We start from the raw sequence: 24,210 nt of genomic DNA, 5'->3' as shown, positions 1-24,210 counted from the left end.
CATTTGTTTTGTGTCACAGCTGTGGGGTTGTGCTCGCACATTGTCATCTCACCATTTATTTACTCTGCTTTTATGGTGCATTTCCCCGCCAGATGTGTGGGATTTGCAGGCCGGTGGCTGGTTTTCCTTGCTTTTTGTATCGCGATTGGCCTCATCGCAAGATTTTTTGCGTTCGTGTTTCGCATTTTTGCGGTGTAGCGTTGATTTTACCACGTTCATTTAATGCGTTATCTGGAGACTATCGCGTGGTATGACCGTGTTAAGAATGCTTCGTTAACACGGCGTCATTTTCTCGAGATAGACTGCGATATGCACAGTTGCGTTAAGTTACTTTTGCGATGATTATCACACGTTCTTGAAAATATGCCCCTTAGAGTTTTGTTGTTTTATTTTTGCTGGTGGTTAAACAGCAACTTTTCTTACTGACGCTACAGCACTGGCATCAAGCATTGCCAAGGCGCAGCTGTAAAGTACATGAAAGGTGCCTATGAATTGTACTAATGCTTGTTTTCCTTGTTAGGGCTCAGCCCTGGCAGTCCTCTTTCCACCTAGAGCAGTGCTAACAATCTTATTGAAGCCACTTCAAAGAGCATCTCAAATCTGAAAATAACGTAATTGCCACTACAGTACATTTACAGCCCCTGACTATGATTTTCGGCAGTTAATAAAGTGACTTTCGTTGCCACGCACTTTCGGTTCACTATATAGAATTTCATACAATACATTAAAATCACTCCCCTTTCTTATAGTAGGCAGGCCGGGACACACCCGCCCATCTCGTTTTCCCACAAAGAGACCCATAGCCAGACAGAGTTCCACTTCCTTCTAAAGAGGCTTAGTTTTGCAGCGCCGCACGCTAGGAGCTGTTTACTTTCTCTGTGGCCTGGCGCTGACGCTGCTCTTTGCTCCAGCAGCGAATGAGGGTCTGCTTTAAAGACTTTAAAGGACTTTAGGTCATTCGTACTGACTCGACTGCTGGCGGGTGAGTGTCTTTGTTCTTTCTGTATGATGTTACAGCCCAAGAAAATGATTAAAAAGACGAATGTGCGCATATGCAGTAGCATGTCTTTCAATGAAGCAGCAGTTGCGGTGGTACTGGGGTCCAGGCTAGATGTGATGAACCCATTGCACCCCAATTCATGTCCTTTTTCGCAGTTTCTTCTAGGGACATGGTGGCCATTGACCCTGTTGGCTTAGGCACCGCGGTTCTCTTGCTGCGCTCTATGGCACTGGAATAGGCTGCTTTATTAAAATTAAAAAAATTAAAAATAAGTATCTGGGCATCACAGGAGAGGTTGATGAATACCAAGACTGCCTAACCTTGGTTATATCGCATGCCTCTTTCTTTCAGCACCCTACACTAAATGTCTCTTGGTCTCACTTTTCCAGTTTTTTTCTCCATCTCTGCTCCTCTAGGCTTATGTCCTTTTCTTTCTCCTCCGGTCTCTTTCTGTCATTCTCTCTTTTCCTATGAGTCAAATTCTGACTCTGAACAATAAGGCCCGGTCCCAAAAAGTGAATCGTGCGCCCGCTACCTACAACCACCTGCGCAAATTAAGACCTGAATAAGTCTAGGCTTTCGTGGGAGGCAGGTGCTCCAAATTATTAGTAAACCCATACCAGTACATATGTGCTACTTTAATGTCAGATGTCTTGCAGCACCTTGGGGTGTGCTAAGATTTCGTAACCAAGATGTGTGCTATCAGCCATTATATATGAATCTTAACTTAAAATGGCTGATGTATCATTTTTTTAATGTAATTGTTATATTTATAAAGCGAGTCATGGGGTATCTGTGCAGCTTTCGATTCAGGAGTTTCATAAATCGTTGACCATGCTTTGTTTTCATTAGGGATCTGAAATGTTCTCTTGATTCTGTGAGTGCTGTACAAAATAACCCATTAATTAGATAGTTTGGCAAAAACAAAACCTTTATAAGTAAGCATATATTTTGTATATACCACATAATAGGGTTGTTTTCAGTAAAAGAGTGGTGTTTTGAACATGTTGTCTTAGAAGTGATTGCATTAATGTTCTGGTAAACATCAACATGGCTTCTAGCTGCAGCCATATATGCAGGGGTGCAGCTTCAGGGGGGTGTTTGGTGCGTGAAACCGCCAAATAAACACATTTTTGGCTTAGTAGTTGTCTGGGGCCATAAGCCAGCTTTAAAATGTCTGTTTCGGGTTTTCTTGTCATCCTGATTTCACTAAGACATTTTAACTTGTTCATTTTTTGGATGAAAAACTTAAATATATATAGAGACTAGTTTACCAAAAAAGTTGCAATTCTGCACCGATAGAAGTACTCTTCGAATGGATGCAAATTTACTATCTTTTAGAATTCACGGACATTGGCAGAAGTAGGCTTGGAAAGCTACTCCAGTCCCAGGTTTCCGGCATACTATTGGCCTTCACACACTCGAAAGGTCATATGATACATGATTACAAGTAGTCTAACCCTTGGCAATCACTCAGGGCAACATTCCAAGCCTTTGTTTTTCACCCACTGTGCCACTCTAGACAGAGGGCCTGACTTAGGCTTTGGCAGATGGAATAAAGGTTGACAGAGTGACAAAGGACTTTACTATGTTTAATCCTCCTACCAAATGTACAGAAGTCCGACGGCCCTGCAGACATCTCTATAGATTGGCAAGAACTGTCTTCATGGCAGTTCATGTCAATGTAGGAAAAGTTTGATGGATGGCTCCTTCAAGCCAGACAGCAGTCCGTCAAACTCTTCCAAAGTTTTTATTTTTCAAAAACCAAGTCCCAAACCAGTTATTTGGTTTTGAAATAATTAAAAAACGAATGACCCCTTCAACCTTGGAGTTTTCTCAAATGTTGGGGGGTGATTATTCTTTTCTTTTTTTTACAGTCCATTACCGCCAGGATACACCGGCAGGTGATTGACAGTAAAAAAATAGCCATCCAACAGTCCTCTCTAAATAGAGTGGACAGTCAGATGGTTTACGTTTGACTGCACCTATTCAATCAGCCTTTGGAGGCAGTTTTACCCCAACAGAGTAGTTTTAACTCCGCTGGTGTAAAACTTGTAGTCTGCCCGACTCAAATTTAGGTGGGCATACCTTGAGTTTGTCGAACAGGGTACTCCATTGCAGCTGCATTGAGGTACCAGTCAGGCAAACTCTAAATCAGCCACAGAGGCCCAGCTAACTAAATCAGTAAGGACTCAGATACTCATAGAAACAGTCCATCCTGAACCTTGTCCACCATACTCATTTACACCTCAGTACATTGCTTTTTACGTTGGGAAATTTGAGATTCATCCTCCCAAATCTAATTGAGTAAACTACGTCCCTGCATGTATGTGTTTCCCACTTAATCCAGTTGGCACCATTCCAAGTTCTTATAAGAAAGAAGACAGCACCAGGCAATAATGATCAGAGCCAGGATGTGGAAAGATTTCCTTTTGCCTTTCATTATAGTTAGGATTTGCAGAGATCGGAATTCCTCAGATGTTTGCTGGGTAACAATTTCGACACCATTTGGCGAATCTCCTCAGAACATTGCCAACCTATTTCTTTTTCTACATTGGCTAATGATGCACAGTTTTGTGGCGAATAATTAAGGGTGTGGAAATGAATAACGGTCGTCCCAAATCATGCTTTTCCACCAATGTATTTTCCATGGAATTTTTGCACAGAGGTAGCACCAAAATGGCTGAAGACATTTTTATGAAATTTGGCAGGTGTTAGACCTGGCAGCCTTGGCGTGGGTTTCCCCTGTGTTTTTGCCTTTGACCCCTGTATTTTTTCTGTGTGTTGGGCTTCATTTTGCTGGTCTAGATGCTTTGAGCACTTTGCCACTGCTGTTCAGTGCCAAAGTGCAAGTGCTCCCTCTGTAAATTCTTATGATGGATTAGTCGTTCTATGATTGGTTTAGTTGGTTTACTGTTAAGTCCCTAGTACAGGGCACTCTGTGCCCAGGGCCTATAAACCAAATGCTGCTAGTGGGCTTGCAGCACTGATTGTGCCACCCACACAAGCTGCTTTGTAACAGAGTCTCAGACCTGCCATTGCGGTGTCTGTGGGCAGCCTAGTACTGCCTTGTCGACCCAGCAAGGGCACCCAACTGCCAGGCCCTAAACATCCCTTTTTCTTACATGTGAGTCTCCCCTAAGATAGGCCCAAGGTATCCCTGTGGGCAGGGTGCAGTGTATGTGAAAGGTAGAACCTGTCCTGGGGTGCCGGGCATGCCATGATAGTGAAATACTGCCAATGTTGTTTTTTTACTATTTTATGTTATCTGTCCCATAGGATAGAATGGGAGTTCATTAATACCAACTCATAAATATAAGTTCCCTTTCGGACAAAATGGGAAGGTAAAGTTTAGTATACCTGTACTCAGAATATAAGATGCATCTTTTAGTGAGGATGATTTTTACATTCTGTGTTTGAAAATACCACTTTTAGAAAGTAGGTATTTTCTTGCTTGGCTATCCAGTGTGACTCTGCTAGGTTTGTGTATTGACTGTCTGCCTTTGGAGTGACAGGGGCTGGGGATGTGCATTCTTTTCAGACAGCCACTTTGGGAGGGATAGGTGATTCCTGCCTTTCCAGGGTGAATCAGGGCTGAGCTGAATGGATCTGGCCTGCATTAAGAGTAGGGAGAGGAGATTTCTTTTACATCTGAATGGGCCTGGTCTACCTTGTCTCCACCTACTGCCAGGAAAGCACAGAACTGGTTTTGGCTGGGCAAAGAGTTTCTCTGCCACCAGAGAACAAAGGAATTTGTGCTACAAAAAGAGGGTCCCAGACTCCTGAACTTTAGATTACTGCTGGAGTTCAAGAGGAACCTCTGCCAAGAAGAAGAGCTGGGAAAACTGAAGGAGAAGTACTGCCCCCTTGCTGTGTGCTCTCTGGGTCGGCCTGCAGTGGCTGTTTCTGCCAAGGAGAGGATGAAGACTTTACTGTGTGCTGTGTCTCCTGCTTGAGGACGATCTGCAAGGGCTTGTAGTAGAGCTTGGTTCCTGTTTGAAGTCTTAGGGATAGAACAACTTCACCCCCAGCTCCCCTGAACTTCCTTGCTGAGAGTTCTGACCTGCCAAGAAGTGCATGTGGCTGTATTGGGTCTCTGGAGGTTGTTCTGCCACTTGGAAAAGCAAAACAACTTTGAGAAGCGCGATGCATCCATACCTGTTTCCGACGCATCGCCGAAGAAGCCGGTATAGCGCCTGCCTGCAGCTCGAGAAAATGCTGCACGCCGAATCCTGTGCAAGATCTCTGAAGTTCGAGATCACCGCACCTTTTCTGATGTAGGCCCTGCTGTGCGGCTGCAAGAACCAGTGCATCGTGGGCCAGCGGCTGCAGAGACCAACACAGTGTCATCGCCGCAGCCCTATGGAGAAACGACTCATCCCCGATTCGAATGCATCGCATCTGGGCACCACACCTGCAATAATGCAGGGGCCGCATTAGGAAACCAACACATCACCTCCCCGCACAGTAAGAAACCGCCAAATCACCTCCCCTTCAGTAAGGAACCAGCGCATCACCATCCCGGCATGGCAGTAAGGAACTGACGCATCACCTCCACCGGAGTAAGGAACCGACGCATCACCTTTCCTGGGAATAAGGAACCAACATAACACCTTCCCTGCAACAGTTTTTGTTTGTGCGCTTGACGCATCCAAGGTACTTTGTGTAACATCTGTCCGATCTGCAATTTGTTTTGAACAGAACTCTTTTCTACCTTTTAAAAGTCATATTTTTATTACTGTATTGTGGATTTTTGTTGTTTCGGTCTTAATTGGTTTAGATAAACTGGTGTGGTGTCCATTTGTAGTGTTTTCATTGTATTACTGTATATGTTCACACATGCTTTGCACACTGCCTCTGAAATAAGCCTGTTTGCTTGTGCCAAGCTACCAAGGGGGTGAGAATGGGTTATTTTAGAAGTGTATCCTCCTTACCCTGACTGGGAAGAAGGGTCCCTACTTGGACAAAGAAACCTACCTCTGCCAAGTAGAAAGCCTAATTTCTAACAGCAGGAATGTAGGTTATAGTGTAGAAAGGGTACTTTTTGATGGGAGATGCAGTTGTTTAAAAAAAATTGAGGGTCCGAAACTTAGTGATATATTAGGCCACAGTATAGCGCAATACTACATGGTGATGACAAAACACTAAGCGGCCGATTACGATATTGGTCGGAAACCCTCTGACCGCAGGTTGTAGGCTTTCCGACCAACATTGTTGGTTTCAATTCCGACCGCCTAATTACAATCTAGGCGGTTGGAATTGAAACCGGCTGGTCATTCTGGCTGGCTTCCGACAGTCTCACGGAGCCAATCAACCAGTTCGATATCGGCCCGTAATCCCAATAGGATGGCTTCTCCGTCATTGGGATTATGATGTGGGTTACGGACAGCCTTTCCGTGCCGGCCTTTCTGACACAGAAAGGCTGTCGGAAACTTATTTTGTGGGCCCTTAGCATGGCCCCCTTGTCTCCACAGCCTACAGTTATGGGCCTGGGGGGCACCTATGGAAACTGTCTGTCCATGTCTGTCCATGAAAGGACCGGACAATCACCTCAACTGATAGGTTACATACGCTCAAGTTCCACATACAGCAACCCACGACCAGCGTCAGTTACTCACGCACTCACACATTCGTTCCCCCTATCTCGGTCCAAACAGGCAGTTGACGTTACCTCACGACTCCCTTAAAAATGGTCGACAATTACTCGGGGTGTCTGCTACACGCTAACTGCTTAAGCTACTCCTTGAGCCTAAGACTTTCCCAGGCTGTGCGCGCTCACAGCCTGATCTCCATTCATACAACAGACATTCCAACTCCGCAAGACATCACAACACAAAACACCGCAATCTAACAACATATAACCCTGTTCATACTCATTCTCACACAAACTGCTGCTTTCACCGCACCGTACTCTCCGTCGGTTTCCATGAAACACTGTCTTCCACCGGTAATCCACTGGACAATCATCACCTGAATTCTATGGGCCTTAGGGAAACTCTTTTTCTAATCTAGATCTCCCCTTACTCTAGAGACAACCATCCTCGGTTGCTACCAACTGTTACAGCCGGATTCTTATCTAGATTTTACCTTACCAATCCTTTAGAATCTTTGGTCGACTGGATCTTTATTGCCTGCTAAGACGTGTAAAGGGAAGATTACCAAATTCATAATTCACGAAAATCCTGTAAATGACCAAATCAATCCAATTTCAAAGGACCACTGACTATGAAGTAAAACTTAAAGGTTTTATTACAAAGCCAAATATAACTGAACATACAAACATCTCAGCAAGAGGTTTACGAAATAGACCGGTACTAATACAAACATAATCCTACGCAAGAGTCTCAGGCGACTCAATATGAAGATTAGAGTAAGCTCTAAAACCATCAGGCAAACAATGACAGTCCCTGCTTGGAGCCTTTACTGCATTTACCCAAAGGAAAGAAAAGGTTAGTCTGTCCCTACACTAACTCTAAGGTGACGTCCCTACTTAGCGCCCCTCCCAGGCAAGAGAAATGGTGTCAGCAGTGAAGGCTTCCTAAGAAGCACACACACTTTCTTCAGATAAGTAGCCTAAGCTACAGAGTTCTTTCTAAGATGCTCCTTCCTGCTCAAAGTCTGAACTAAGTCTGCTCTCCACCCTTGGGCACTGTCCCTAATACAAAATCTCAAAAACAGTAGACACGCCTTAAACACACCCCTTTAGGCAGGTGCTTGCGCCTGGATTTTTCCACCAGGTTCCAACTTCATCCAAAAACCGTTTCTGTGTCCTTGGGTCCCAGGCACCTTCTCCGCCAAATGTAACATCTTCACATTCCGATTCACTCCCTCCTTACTCGCTTCTACTATCCTAACTCCTAAACAAAGGATTATTCTACCTAACAAAGCAAAAGTCCTTGCACCTGCAACAGAAACGTGTGAGAAAGAAACCTGGCGCACACACAATATTGCAATTCGAAATTCAACTGAGAAAGGAGCTTTCCCAAGGAAAAATACATTTCAAATCTACGGCGTGTGGTCAAGCTAAGAAAATACAGTTAGGCCTCCACTGGCATCTTCATGTCTCAGGCCTTTACACGTTTAAATGCACTTCTAATACTACATCATAAGCATTACATTCAAACCACTCTAAAGCATTATTTCATTTAATTTCTAAAGCATTACATTTTCTCATGTTAAAACATTACGCTGTTTCATTAATAGGCAACCCTACATGTGTAACTTTTAATAAGGCACGTTAATCCTGAAGCAACATTTTACACATGAAGCAACAATTTCTACATTACTTAAGGTATATTCTCGGTTAAAGCACTACATTAGTCTTCAAATGATATGAGCACACACCTACATTTTACAATACACTCGATTTAGTTCTACCTTTTTAATGATCACACGTTAATACAGTCCTCTAAATATGCAGTAATATCATACTGAATGCACACTGATACCGTGTGGTGCTGTCAGCTCACAAAGTGGTGCAATTATCTTGGCATAATCTTTAACATATCTTGAACACTAAATTTCCATTCCCAAAAAGGATCATAAGTCTGATATATCTTTTGATTTAGTTGTTACTTTTAATGAAGACATATTTTGTGGCTCAGGTCTCATTCCATAATGAGAGAAAAAATGTGCCTAAGAATTAAATTAATTTTTGTGTACCTATCATTTTTCAGCATTTCAAGTTAATCCATTACTATTTAAGTGCATGTGAAGTTCAAACAGTAGTTGGTCTTGTCCTCCTTGGTTTCTAAGAAAAGCTAAAACATCATCAATATAGTTAAGGAAATTCCATAAAGGGGAAAAGGTTTTGCAACTTGTCTTGTGAAAAATTGCAGTACAGCAGAATAGACTCCAATACTAAGTCACTTGTATCTAAATAGGCGTTGATGAGTAAAGAATGTAGCGGTATGACATGACTATCCACCCAGTTCTAGTTGATGGTAACCCTTAGGTAAATATAGATTTGAAAAAAATCAATGCTCTATTAAAGGGGCTTATCATGCCATTTACGGGAGGACTTAAGTGTCTTTCTCTCTCAATATCTGTATTTGGCTCTTCATGTCCACCCGGATTCTAATTTTGCTGCAATTCCCTTTCTTTCTGCACAGCAACAACTTGAGTCACCCACGGTCTAGGTCCTGTCACTGGCTCAATTGTGTCTTGTAATACATTTCAGCTCATTCTCTACATTCTAGTTGTGAACAGGTACTCATCTGTGTCTTGAGCTGTGTGTCTCACAACCCCATTTATAAGAAGTGTGATTCGCTTATCTTTTAGTTTACCAAGTCTTTAAAACACATTTAGAAATGTCCCTAATGTTAAAAAAATGCTCATACACCAATCAAAGTGTGAAAGAGTTTATTAACTTGAGAAAAATGTATAGCATGTGACACACACGTCTAGCAAGCCAGAATTGCCCCTGATAAGCTCAGATGGTGAATCCTCATTGTGCAAAGGCAAAGCACAGGTTTATAATATTTACAAAAGTTTCTTCAGTGGGGAACATGAGATAAGGTTAGACGCAGAGAACATACAGGTATACAGGTATCTGAGACTGAGGGCATGAGAAAAGAAGAGGACAACCTTCAGTTTCTCAGCAAAATGTAAACATTTTGGCTAAGCACTTTCAGGTCTCAGGGACCGAAATATGAATGAGAGAGGCTTAAAACATAAGGCTCGCACTTCATTAGGCGCTTGTTTGCATAAGCTGATAAACATGAGCGAAGCAAGGTATATGTATCATAATGAAAAATTATTGGCCAAAGTCATATTCAGAACAAGTTAGGAACATGAAAGGCCATTGACATTAAACAAAGAAGTCGAGGTGTTACGTTGCTAAAAAACACAGGGTGCAGGCTACGAGGAGCTACTTCCCCCAGTAGCACATGCATTTGTTCACTTGACATATTTCCATATACCAATGTTTACTTGCGTTTTCCAAGATTTTCCATTGGATGGCTTGCACCCCACTGTAAAACATTGACATTTAAGTGACAGTGTAGTGTTTGTGAGCATTTATTCATATTCTGCAGCCCACAAAATATTTAAAGAGGCGCCATTATCGAGAATTAGTGGATCAATTTATTGCCCAACTTGTAATGCCATGACACAGTTTTCTATACATCTTTTCTTTCTAAGAGGCTCCATCCCCATCTAGCATATCCTGCATCTTATTTAGATGTTCTTTCACACTCCTTACAGTAGAAAATTCTGTTGTGACTTAGGGAGGAAAGATAGTCTCGAGGACATGGGAGGCAAGATGGCCGCTAGGCTGCTGTAGAAAGCAGTCGCACTTACTCCTTCTCCTGATCCATGGAGTATGAGGCTGGAAGTTCAAGAAAGATATGCTGATTTTCTGGAAGACACGCAGCAGTGATGAAAGTACTGAGGTGCTAAAGAAAACACTGATTGCCCTACGACTTTATTTTGGAGAGCAACTGAGGAAAACGCTCAATCAAGGCTTCATTACACTTAAAAGGATGGCACAGCGCACAGGAGCTATCCCGAAAACGACAGCATTGAGCAAACGAACCACTGCAGCGAGCATTACCGCTCAAAAGGCACAGCTTAGGAAAGGAGAGAAAGGAGAGAAGTCAGATAAAGCCATTAAAGAAAAAGCTGAGCCCAAGGCAACGTCACAAGCGGGAACCCCTGCATCTAAAGGACAGCAACAACAACAGAGGCGCCACCAATCGGACAGCGGAGCTCCGAAGCACACGAGCAATGTACCTGTCCCAGGCAAAGATTTACGGCAATCCACAGTCACGGAGGCTTTTGTGGGGAGAATCCAGCCAGCAATCTTGATCTCCGAAAGCGCTGCAGTCTCTGGCACTGAGACAAACACGGAAGCTGAGCTCACCGGCCGCGAGGACGCAAGCACGGCGGTTGCCAGGCAACCGGAGCCCCAGGCGTGCACGCCTCACGAGAGAGCCGTACTGAGAGAGAAGGCTGTCGAGAAAGCAGGCGAAGGGCCAGACGTGGATGCAGTGACAGAGGCGGACGCAGACTCAACACCAGAGCTGAAGAAGGTAGGAGAGGCAATGAATGTTAACAATGTTCAAATGCTCGAAGCTCTGATGGAGGTAAACCTTGCACCCACGCCTGGGGACAGTAATATCCTAGCACAATCCAACTGGGGAAGCATGAAAAGTTTAGAAAGTCGCGCATCAAAGGGGGCTAAAGGAAGGAGAGTACGCTCCCCCGAGGCGGAAAATTTTTACTCTGTGACTGAAGGCTCGGATTCCTCGTTACTGGGCTCAGAGGAGGAAGATAGTACCACAGATCTCTCGCTAGGATCAGAGTCAGAAGGGTCCCACTTTAGTGAGCACAGAAGTAAAGAAACACAGAGAAAAAAAAGACGTACTATGATAAGACGAGACAGAGACATAGACAGAGCTGCATCAAGTACGAATAGGAAATTGCTATGGGACTATGGCAGTACCTCTAAAATATACCAGGAACATGAGCTAGGCGATGCCCTTGACAATCATCCTACAAATACCTCTCAAATTACAACCGAAGCGCCACCCCAAGCGACTCTGGATGGAATGTTTGCCATGCTGAAACAGATGCACATGGAAGCTCGTCTGGAGAGCAGGAGAGCTAGACAAGATACTAAAAAAATACAAGCAAGTATCAGGAAAATGAACAAAAAATATGAAGAGGTGGAAGAAAGGGTGGTACAGGTCGAGGAAAGAACTGGCAGGTTGGAGGACGAAGTCACAGATTGGCAGACTTCTAGAGCGGAGCAAGGAAAGGTGATCGAGGATCTACAGTGGAAGCTGGAGGATTTTGAGAATCGCCAGCGGAGGAACAACCTGAGATTTCTGGGTCTAGAAGAAGGAGTGGAAGGGAAAGACCCAAGGGGGTTCATGATCAAACTGTTGAAAGGCGCATACCCGGAGACACAATGGCAATGGGAACTTGAAATCCAGAGAGCGCACAGATTCCCACTGACGCAGAAGAAAACAAGAGAAAATGTTAGTTTTCTTTGGAAACTTTTTGGCCAGACAGGAAGTTATGGAGACTGCCAGACCGGAGAAAAAAAAGTCATTTGATGGGATCACATTCTTTACTAGGCCAGACTTCTGTCACACGACCGTAGAAAGAAGATGGAAACTTAGGCAGCTAATCACTCCATTTCAACCCCAGGGTTCTGAAGCATACCTAATGTACCCTTCAAAGCTGAAAGTTGTTACAGGGGGTCGCGTCAGAATGTTTTTCTCAGAAGTAAAAGCAGGCGAGTATCTCGCAGAAATCGCAGAGAATCAGAAAGGCAAGAGAAGTAGGGACTCCGAACCAGCATAGGCTCCATTTTTTCAAGTTATATTGAATATGGGAATACACAGGCAGGATGGGTAGGAGAAGGAGGCGACACTACAGGAGTGTGTAGCCACACATAGGTCATGATTGACCTATTTGCCTGTAACAGGGGGGGGGTCAGCAAGGGGAGGGGGGGCGACAGGGGGGCGGGAGAGGGGGGGTGGAGGGAAAGGGGCGGTGTAGAAGTAAGGTTATGTACAGCACAAGCTAAGAAGTTATGCAGGTATAAACAGGTGACAATAAATATTTTGAGGAGGATGATTGCGGGCTTAACTTTTAAGATCAGATGGCGTTAAGAGTTGCTACCATTAATATCTGCGGCTTAAATGATGGTGGGAAAAGACAGAAAGTTGCAGCTATGTGTAGACTATTAAAATTGGATGTTATATGTCTTCAGGAGACACATGTGAGAGGAAAGGATAAATACCTTATGGAGCAGCTAGGGTATGAAGTATTAGCACACACACAACAAGATGTAAAAACAAAAGGAGTGGCAATTGTCGCAAAAAAAGGGACTATGGTGGTGAAGAAAAAGAAGGAGGACGATGAAGGGAGATGGGTGATGGTAGAAGGGGAGACTGCTGGAGGGCGATACACAATTGTGTCTGTATACGGCTCGAACGAAGACGAACCTGAACTATTCGAAACACTTGATGTCGAGCTGGCAGTTTGGACAGAGCCAGTAATTTTTTGCGGGGACTTTAATATTAATGGGCTAACAGGGTTGAGTAGGTCGGGAGGGGGGATGAAGGGAGACCGAAAGAAGAAAACACGAAGAGCTATTATCAATTTAATGGGCAATAACGCATTGGTGGATGTTTGGTCAGCACACAATCCCACGGGAACAGGCAGCACCTTTTACTCGGCACCCCACAAAGTTATTGCTAGATTAGACTACTTTTTAGTCTCTAGTCCCTTGGTATCAAATTTAAAAATAGAAAAGTTGCCCAGGGTTTTTTCAGACCACAATCCATTGGTACTGACTATTCCTCAGAACTGCAATACTACCTATAAAGAATATAATTGGACCTTTGAAAGAGGGCTACTCAAGGAAGAAGATTATGTTAACAGAATGAAGAGGTGGATCAGACAATTCTGGGAGGTAAATAGAGGCACGGCCTCTGCAGGAGTGGTCTGGGATACATTCAAAGAGGGGAAACACTGGCCTATACTCTTCACAGGAACAAAAAAGAAAAACTTGAATTAACAAATAGGCTACAGGATTTAACAGAGCAAGAACAACAGCTTATCCAGGCGGTCACTAATCAAGGGCCTCTGGAGGAGATCCTATTAGAAATAGAACTAAAAAGGGCAGAGACTAGCGAAAAACTGGCAAATAAAGCGGCAAGTAATTACTTAGTAAAAAAGGAGAAATGTTACGAATTTAATGAGCGGGTAGGACATATGTTAGCAGTCCGTATTAGACAAGATCTGGCAGCAGGAGAAATTAAAGAAATTAAGGATAAAGGGGGAAATGTTGTGACTAAGGTAGAAGACGTGAGGGAGGTGTTCAGGGAGTTCTATTCTGAGCTATATGATCAAGATTCGGGAGATGTGGAGGATGAGATAGAGAACTACCTAACGGGTATCCCCCATAAAGAATTAAGTGCGGAGGACAAGGTGACATTGGAATCTATACTAACACTGGGAGAAATCCATATGGCAGTAACTAAACTCCCCTCAGGGAAGGCTGCGGGACCCGATCAAATTCCAGCGGAATTTTATAGAGTCTTTTGGGACACCCTGGGGATTGGTATGCTGCAAATTTTAAGACACGCACAGAGGGGGGAAAATGTACCAAAATCATGGGCCGGAGCAAATATTATTGTTATTCTGAAAAAAAACAAATCACACCTGGATCCCGGTTCATATAGGCCGATAACGCTTATGAATGCGGACGCTAAAATTTACTCCAAAGCTCTCTCACTAAGACTAAGTAGGGTAATCGAGGGGATGGTAGTCACAACACAGCACGGATTTATACCTGGTAAAGGGACCACTCAACACACAAGGCAATTGATTACTATATTGGACGCTGCAGGCGCCACAGGAGACCCTGCCTCGGCCATCTTCTTGGATGCAGAGAAGGCCTTTGACAGGGTCTCCTGGGGGTACTTGTGGAAGGTCTTGGAGTGGTTTGGGCTAGGAGTAGGATATATAAAGGCTATAAAGGCGCTATATTTAGAACCCACAGCCAAAGTAAGGATAAACAGAGGGTATACTGATGGTATACGTATAAGACGCGGTACAAGGCAGGGCTGTCCGGCCTCGCCATTGTTATTCGCCTTATACCTTGACCCTCTTCTGCGAAGATTGGAAGGGAACTCCAACATTCTCCCGATTAAATTGCATTCTCATGAGTACAAAACACTTGCCTACGCAGATGACGTGGCGGTGGTTACCCCGGAACCTGGGTCGGCTATCGTAGAAATCGAACAAGAAGCTGTACTCTTTGGCACTATCGCAGGATATTCACTGAATAAAGGGAAAACACAGATTATACAAAATAACTGGGTGAACTTTCAGGATACAAGAGTAGTTACTGAAGTTACATACCTAGGCGTTAAGATTACAACTGACTTAGATAGGCTAGTCGAAATTAATATGAGTCCGCTACTGTCAAAAATAAAAACTAATACAGAAAGAATTAATAATTTGCATCTGACCTTAATGGGCCGAATTAATGTAATAAAAATGGTAACATTCCCAAAAGCTTTGTATTTGTTTAGATCTATTCCATTATTTTTTGAAAACATATGGTTTAATAAGCTGGAAGCGATCTTGAATAAATTCATCTGGGCCAAAGGGAAGACAAGGAGAGCTTATAGACACCTAACAGTAGACAGAGATAAAGGTGGTTGGGGGGCGCCGGACTTCAGGCTCTACTATTGGGCCGCTGTAATGCAGTACTGCCGGGGGTTAATAGGCGGGGGAGGTACAGAACATACAAGAGAAACTGAGGCAGGATCAACTAATGTCTATATTACACTGTTGGGTGAGGAGGCTGAGAATGGGTTTTTAAACACAACAGATTTCACTTATTTTAAGCATACACGGTTTAAGACCTTGAAGGCAGCCTACAGGGTGTGGCAAGGAGTGACAAAAAAACTTGGTTTGGGTAGATTTAATAACTACACGCGGCTGTACACAAATTGTTCACTACCGAGGGAGATCTTTAGGGATGTTACTATGAGAGACTGGTATAATAAGGGCATAGTGAAAATAGGGAATCTGTTGGATAGCTAGGGGAATATGCTACAGTTTGGGACCTTAAAAATGAAATTCGGGTTAGAACACAACAGCTTTTATAAATATCTTCAAACCAGAAGTTTTTTAATGCAAAAACAAGGTGGCCCGGCAGGATTGGGATACTGTAAAATTATGGAATATATAGAATTAACCAATAAGTGTACGATCAGACAACTCTATGCGGAACTGAAAGATTATAAAACAGATGAAAGGGCAACATACTCACAAAAATGGGCAGGAAAATTGGGGTCAGGGTTAGAAACTTTCCAGTTATCTTTGGATTTGGGCAGAACAGTGCTATGCTCTGCAACCCTCCAATCACAGCACTTTAAGACACTATTTTCACTTTATCACACCCCGGCCAGAATAGCACAGTGGGGCGGCACGTCGGGTACAACATGCCCTCGGTGTAACTCAAATGAAGCAGATATTGTACATATGTTTTCACAGTGCCCACAACTGTTTACCCTGAAAAAGGCCATTGAGGATTTTTTTGATAAATCACTTAGGTTTAGGATTAAACTCACTGATGAATTAGTTATACTGGGGGTGGTTGGTTCGGCAGAAGGTATGCCAGTAGAGTTTATTTTTGTTTCACTTGCAGTTTATCGTATATGCATAGCAAGAAACTGGTTGAATAAGGCTCCCCCCCCATTCCAGGAATGGATTGCAAGTCTTCTGTCTATATATAATTTAGAAAAAGCAATCTATGAAAGGAAAGGAAGGAGGGCTAAGGTATTAGGTAATAGTATATGGCAACCTATCACGAGGTGGAAAAACAGTAGGCTAAACCCAGGTCAGTGAAAGAAAGAATTTTTTTTTTCTTTTTTTCTGCCTTTTATCTGGGTTCCTCTCGATTGTTGTATAGGTATGGGTAGTATATATTATGTATATATCTGTCTGATGATTCTTCTTCGACATAAATGTATAATAATGTTCTTAATCACCTGTGAAATAGGTATGTGCTGTAATCATATGCAGGAATATGTGGAAAAACTTCTTGGAAATGCTTAATAAAAATGCTTTAAAAAAAAAAAAAGAACATTCTGTTGTGACTTTTTGATCATTTGCTTCTATTTGTCTACTATTTCTTGTGTACTTCCAGTCACTGTTTAGTAAGTTATGAAATTCATATTTCGTTATGCTTTCAACTCTGAATTTTGTACACTTGTACAATGATTGTTTTATTGCACATTTTTGGCAACATTATGCTGGCCATGTGCCAGTGTGATGACTTATTAGTCCTTATCTGTAGCAAAGTTGTGCTCCTTTTTTTTGCAATTTCTGTTTAAACTTCTGTCTTCACTTCACTGCCTGACATTTAACAAACTTACCCTACAGTTCTTGCTGATCCACTTCCATGACTACTGCATGGGCACAAGCCCTAGCTTGAACACAGGCCACATTGAAAATTGTTGGATGATCAAATGGTTCCTTAAGTAACTTTGAGTGAAATTCAGTGAAGTGGCATCCTTCAATAATCTTCATCCTTATTGCTTCCTCATTATCAAAATTTGGAAATTCACCATGAGTATGAGAAACTTTGATAGACGAATAGCAAAATCACCCACTGATTTATTTAGATCTAGACATGCTGTGTTAACATGTACCTCTCAAACTCTATGTTACTCACTGTATCAAACCTTTCAAGACATTTTACAAGGCCTTTTATGATTGAATATCTTCTGCTGTAAAAGTCATAATTAAATAATCTCCTATTAAGTTAATTTTCAGATCTGGTGCCTGCTCATCTTATGTTTTTTACATCTTGTGTCTTGTGTTCAGACTGGCGCAAATTTCCCAATCTGTTTGGAAATCTGACATATTAAAAATCAGTGGCTGCCAAAAACTAAAACTAGAAATGTTTTCTTCTTCGTCCATGTTTGCATGTATTGGTTCCGCTGAAGTGGTTGCTGTAGCAGCACTTGTAGACATTTTTTGCATGTAATTCTCTGCTTTGCACAATTAAAAGATATTGATGCTCTGCCGGACACTTTTTATTGGATTGTTTATATAAATAACTAGCAGCTCATTCCGACGTTGTCGGGGTATGAAATAGAATGTGTGTAATGTGTGTATTTTGCAAGGGCAATTTATTTTAAAATCTCGCGGTAGACAACATTATTTGTTTCATTAGAATAGGGACGGAGAAGGCCCAGCTGCAGCCCTGGTTGATGATAACAGGCGCGTGTAATTGGTGTAGTGATCCGCCGCCTGAGCCCGGCTACAGCCTTGGTTGATGTTAGCAGGCTCGTGTAATGTCGTTGAATGAGAGAGTTATCAGCCGCGGGTAAATCCGTTTAATGAGAGAGTTGAGTGACAGCGAGTAGGAGAGGCTGCAGTAATTGTCCCCGCAGACACGCTCATTTGCGTGTTTCCCCGCTTGAGGCCCAGATGCAGGCCTGTTTGATGTTAGCAGGCGCGTGTTCCCCCGCTTGAGGCCCTGTTGCAGCCCTGGTTGATGTTGTCAGGTGCGTGTAATTAGTGTACTGATCCGCCGCCTGAGCCCGGCAGGCACAGGCGCCTGTAATTTCATTGAATGAGAGAGTTCAGTAACAGCGCGTAGGAGAGGCTGCAGTAACGTTACTTACCAGGCCTCCAGGTGAACGCGTTTATCACGCCCCCAGCACACGGCCACAGCAGTCGATCTTCTGATTAATGTACGACCCACACGGCATGAAGGGCGGAATGTAGCACAAGCCCCCAGCGTTTCTCACGCCCCCAGCGTGCTCCTTGATGCGGCACAATTGCGTTCACATGGCATGAAGGCCGGACACACGCCCCCAGCGTTTCTCATGCCCCCAGCGTGTCACACCCCCAGCGTGCCCCTTGATGCTGCACAGCAACGTAATTGGCGCTTGTATGTACGACTCACATGGCATGAAGGGCAGACACACGCCCCCAGTCTTTGTCACCCCCCCAGCGTTTGTCCCGCCCCCAGCACATGCCCACAGCCCACGATGGGATGGCCGTACCACACGCCCCCAGCGTTAGTCACGCCCCCAGCCCACGCCCACAGCACAACGCAGACACTCCCACAAGAAACTACTTTGCTGGCACGGTTCTTTTACCTTTTTTAAATGTATAGAGGAGTTGGCCTAACAGCTAAGGCGCTCAACCTCGAACTTGGGGATCTGGGTTCCAGTCTTGGTAACGACGCCAAACGTCCTGTGATTCTGGGCAAATCACTTAATCTCCCCGTGCCTAACAAAAATGAATGTGAGTCCTAATGTAACGTAACTGGTGCTATGTAAAGCGCTCTGATACCTGATTCAGTTCGGGTCAAGTTCGCGCTATATAAAACTCAGCAAAAAAAATCTGATTCAGTTCGGGTCAAGTTCGCGCTATATAAAACTCTGCAAAAAAATATGGTGGCCGTCTGCATAACCTATGTCCTTCTGCTGCAACTGCCCTTTCCAACGTTGTATTGGGTGTTGTGTTTCGTGCTGTGGTTACTGAGATTACCCGCCTCAAATGTTTGGGCTCTCTCTTTATAATATTAGTATGGATAAAAAATGTGTACTTAAGATTGCATTTTATTGATTAGTCAACTTATCTACTTCCATGTTGTTCATGTTTCCTGTTTTTTACACTTTCTTTTGTTTCTTAATGTCTTGTTGCCTGCGCAATGCCCGCATGTTCCAGTCAATTGCCTATATTACTAAAATGTGCCTGGTGCTTTCTGTTTCTTTTATATCTACTTCTGTTTCTTTGCTTGCATTTGGTCTCCATTTCGGTTCTTTTTGCAAGATGTGTTTTTCTTTACTCAATTGGGCACTGTCAGCTTTGTCTAGTGGTTGTGTGCAGATTCCTCTCAGTTCCCTCTTCAGTCCACTCACGTGACATTGCTCACTGCTTTGTTTACTCAAGCGAGATGCATCCTTGAGGCAGGCACTGGCCTCACACTGAATTGAGCAATGAAGGCATAAAGATACACTTGTCATCCTTGCCTTAATCTGCTGACTACATCCTCCCCAGACATTTTGTAATGCAAAATAGCTAACAAGGCAGCCAAATAAGGGAATGCAGATAGTAAATGCATTAAGAAACAAGAGTTTTAGTCACAGGCCTATACCATTCCCCTGATGAAATCGACCCCATCACAAGAGATTGAAATTGATTAATCATTCAATGTGGAAGAGAATGAGGAGTCAAAAATGTTGAGCAGAAATATTTTACATTAATTTTCAAAGCTTCCACAAGTCCAACCTTCTCTTCAAGCATGATATGTTAGACTGTAATGATAGGAAAAATACAAATTTGAAGCCACTTAGAATACACACTCAAGCCGAAAATTAAGATCATATTTATGAGCCCCTTTGCATCACTCTAACACCACACAGCATGGTGCAAGAGCGACACAAATGAAAAAATTGATTTATGAAGCCACAGCTACGTAAGGCCACCTTGTGTGGCTCTCAATGGCTTAGTAAATCTTGAGCGATGTAAAGCAGCACAAATCGCTGCGTTGCATTATCCTGCACCAGGGAGGCATTTCAACAGGTGTTGTATTGGTGTTTTCGCGCAACATCCATGGAATTTGATGCATTCCCAGATTTACTGGAACAAGCAAACCTGGGAATGTGCCAAAAAGATACGCCTCCGCAGAAGGGGTGCAGCAATGAAAAATATCTATCTTTGCCCTCATTGTTTCCTCTTTCTACGTGTGCTGCATTCTGCAGCACATATAGAAAGAGGAACAGGCCTCTCAGGATTGTTTTTGTGCAGGAATGTGCACTTTCCTGCACAAAAACAATCCTGCCTGCAACGCAGGCACCCTGGTACATGGCGCAAGGCTGCCTGCGTTGGTGCTAGGTAGCCCATTGTGTGCCAGCGCAGGGGAATGGACAGGAATGCACCATATTGCCTTAAATATGGCACATTCCTGCCATTTCCCAGTGACACAGCGCAGCAAGGTTACTTGCTGCACCAGTTTTTCATAAATATGGCTCTTGGTGTCTCTTCATTAACATCCTCTCTACTTTCTCTTGCTTTTATCCCTCCTTTAAATATCGTTATCTTGCCAGCTCCTCCACAAAACTATACCCCACATTTTAAACACCGCCTTTCATTGGTATTTCCCATTACTGGAGTCAAAATTTACAGTGCTCTAAACAGTAGCACAGGTTCTTCTTTCATTCACCTTGTTGAGTTGTATTCATTTTGTTTTCCGTTCTTCATTTTGCTTACAATACTGTGACAGCACGCTAATTGTGCCTTCAGGAGTTTGCATGTACTTTCCTAAATATGTATCTTTTGGCAGATAAAGAAAGGTGCTTGTCAAATGTTTTCATGCTTCCTTTTTTGCGCTGCTTATCCTGAAATTACAATCATGTTCATTTTTGGCTCCCTTTGTGTTAATCAAGATTTCTCTGAGATGCCTCTAATCGTCCCAGGCTTTTAGGGCTTGATTCACAAAGGTAAAATTAGACCAAAGTCTAACTTTGCTACTTTTCGGTATACACAAAGGTAAGTTGCAATGAGTAAAGTTAGACTTTTGGCCTAAGACAGCCTTTTGGTCTAACTTTACCTTTGTGAATACCAAAAAGTAGTAAAGTTTGACTGTTGATCTGCTGATTTAAGTTAGACTTTTGGTCTAACTTTACCCTTATGAATACCGAAAAATAGTAAAGTTAGTCTTTTGATCTAAGTTAGACTTTTGGTTTACTTTACCTTTGGGAATCTGGCACTTAGTCTTTAACTTGAAGTGTCTTTCTCACTTTCGTATCAATTTTACGTTCTATTGTCTTTGGAAGGTCATTGCTGATTAAAGTTTGTTTATCTTTACAATCATGACGTTTTTTTTTGTTTTTTTTAAAATAATTTTTATTGCATTTTACCACAAACACAACACCCATATTTATGACACAGTTTCAATAGGGGCACATTTCTCATCACAGACTATAATTGTACATTTCCTTCCATTGAACTTGTGTGCACATTATATTTACTATCCCAGTAATCTTCTTGGACTTCCAGCTTTCAGATAATAATCACTTTGCCCATGCATTCTATAGCCTTGCTCATTACTGTGCTGTCCCAGAATTGTACCCCCTTTGTCATTTGCTTCTCCCTCCCTCACCTCCCCTAACCCCCCCAACGGTGTGCTCCAGTTAATCTAAACCAAAGATTTTTCAATCGTCATCACTGCGCAAGGGTATGCAGCTCCCCTACCTACCCCAGCTCAGGCCATTTCTAGATCCGCATCTTGAACACCAAGGTCAACCTAGGCCCCATTATAAGCCCTGCACTCAGGTGAATTCCCGCTGCACCTCCAAGGAGTCTGTATCTGATTCCTGTTCTGGCAGCGTCAGCGATACCACCAAAGCTTCCCATGCCTGTGCAGTATCCCTTGCTTTTTTGTTGTTCGCCCTCCTAGCCTGCTGGAACCTTACCACACTCTCACTAGCCGCCCAGGATGCCAATTCCGCTCTCCAGCTCTTTATGCTAGGGCCCCTCTTAGATTTCCACTGCCTCGTTAATTATCTTTTAGCCAGCAGCAACCCTAGGCCGATGAACGTGCTTGTGACCTTTGACGTACTGTATAAGGAAACCAGTGGAGTATAAACACTCCCATATTGTGTTCTGTCTGCTTATCCGTCACTCCACACAAGACCTCAACCACCTCGTCCCAGTATGTTCCAAGCTGCCGGCAGCTCCACATCATATGATGGAAGTCTGCCGCTTTCGACTGGCACCAGGGGGCAATGGGCTGTATCCACATTAAAATATTTATTTATTTGTTCCGGAGTTAAATACGCCCTGTGTATTATATAAAAGTGGATAAGTTGGAATCTACCATTCTGCGTGCTCTTCCACGCCCCTTCTACTATTTTAGCCCAAGTCGTTTCTGGAATGTCTATGCCCAGGTCTGCCTCCCACTTCCCTCGCAATTGGCTCAGTGGTTGCAGTCCCTCCTCCACCATTCGCCTATACAAACACACTACCACCTTCACTGTCCCCGCTGCCATTACGACATACTAACATGTCAAAGACGTCTGTGTTTCCGACAACCCTTCTCTCCAGTATAACTGGATCGCCGACACTAGAGCGGCATGCAGTAAGAAATCGCCCCAGGGCAAACTGTACCGTTCTTGCAATGCCTGAAAAGGCAAAAGGACTCCCTCCCCGTAGAGATCCCCAACCATTTGCAGCACCAGTTCCTCCCACCCTGCCAGTGCAGACCAGTCTCCTCCGTGTGGGAGGGCCGTACACATACCAAGAAGTATCTCCGGGGCGTACAGGCGAGTGACACCACCCCTGCGCCTGCTTCTATTCCAGCACGCTCTCAGCGCTTTCTCCTCATATGACAATGAACCTACATTAAAAGATATTGCTGCTCTGCCGGACACTTTTTATTGGATTGTTTATATAAATAATAAAAAATGTGTTCTTAAGATTGCATTTTATTGATTAGTCAACTTATCTACTTCCATGTTGTTCATGTGCACTGTTTTTTACACTTTCTTTTGTTTCTTAATGTCTTGTTGCCTGCACAATGCCCACATGTTCCTGTCAATTGCCTATATTACTCGAATGTGCATGGTGCTTTCTGTTTCTTTTATATCTACGTCTGTTTCTTTGTTTGCATTTGGTCTCCATTTCGGTTCTTTTTGCAAGATGTGTTTTTCTTTACTCAATTGGGCACTGTCAGCTTTGTCTAGTGGTTGTGTGCAGATTCCTCTCAGTTCCCTATTCAGCCCTCTCACGTGACATTGTTCACTGCTTTCTTTACTCAAGCAGGGCCAGTCAGTTCCTCCTTCTCCTGGTTCCACAGAATCCTCTCAGGTTTTTTTCAACCTCGACACGTGCAAACATTGCCCTGAGCTCCACACCTCAGAATGGGGATAACACATTTATACCGTATGGTAAAATCTATTCTGAGATGTGAAAACCCAGATTTCAGTGCTTTCCCCATCTGGAATGTATAGCTGATAGGTGTGTTTTCATTCCTTAGTGATAAAGTTGTTGCCAACTTGTATTATTGACATAAATGAACTACCCACTTCCCCTGTTCTAAGTGAGATTATTTATTATTTTACACTACCCATCAGATCACATATTATTTATATTGAAAAGATAATGGGCCTCATTTATGTTTTTTTGCCGCAGGCCAGCGCAACAGGCCTTCCGGCTGCGCTGCCCTTCAGCAAAAGAAAAGGGCAGGAATGCATCATATCTATTGGATACAGCGCATTCCTGTTATTTTCCCCTGCGCCAGCACACAATGGGCTGTCATCAGCCAAGGCAGACACCTTTGCACAATGATGAAAGTGTGACTGTGTTGTGGGAAGAAGGAAAACCAGTTCCTTCACAAAAACAATCACAAGAGGCTTTTTCCTCTTTTTAAGTGTGCTGCAGAATGTAGAACACATAGAGGAAAAATGAGGAGAAATAAAGATATTTCTCCTTGGTTTGCCGTCTTCAGACCTCCCGTGGGGAGGCGTACTTTTTTGGCACTGCCTCAGTTTTACGATTTTGCCTCCCGTATAAATATGCGCACCTTTATTATGGAAAGTATGAGATGTATCCCTTATTCTGACACAAAAGACAAATAATTTAAATGCCCCCAAAAAATTATAAGTAAATAAATACTACTGACCATTGACATGATTGAATGGCCTGAGTCTGGTTAA

General features: G+C 43.3%; 1 pseudogene across 1 annotated transcript in view; it reads left to right on the top strand.

Moving 5' to 3' along the window:
* The first annotated feature begins 849 nt into the window (after window positions 1-849).
* The window catches only part of LOC144773076 (toll-like receptor 8 pseudogene), a 283,267-nt pseudogene continuing 259,906 nt past the window's right edge, over window positions 850-24,210 (top strand). The window contains exon 1 of the transcript XR_013599914.1: window positions 850-982. The product of XR_013599914.1 is annotated as a toll-like receptor 8 pseudogene (transcript). The remainder of the gene's footprint in view (window positions 983-24,210) is intronic.

The sequence above is a fragment of the Lissotriton helveticus genome, chromosome 8 (genome assembly GCF_964261635.1).
Source record: "Lissotriton helveticus chromosome 8, aLisHel1.1, whole genome shotgun sequence".
Taxonomy (NCBI): domain Eukaryota; kingdom Metazoa; phylum Chordata; class Amphibia; order Caudata; family Salamandridae; genus Lissotriton; species Lissotriton helveticus.
The sequence above is the reverse complement of the archived record's forward strand: the minus strand, read 5'-3'. Positions and strand labels throughout refer to the sequence as shown.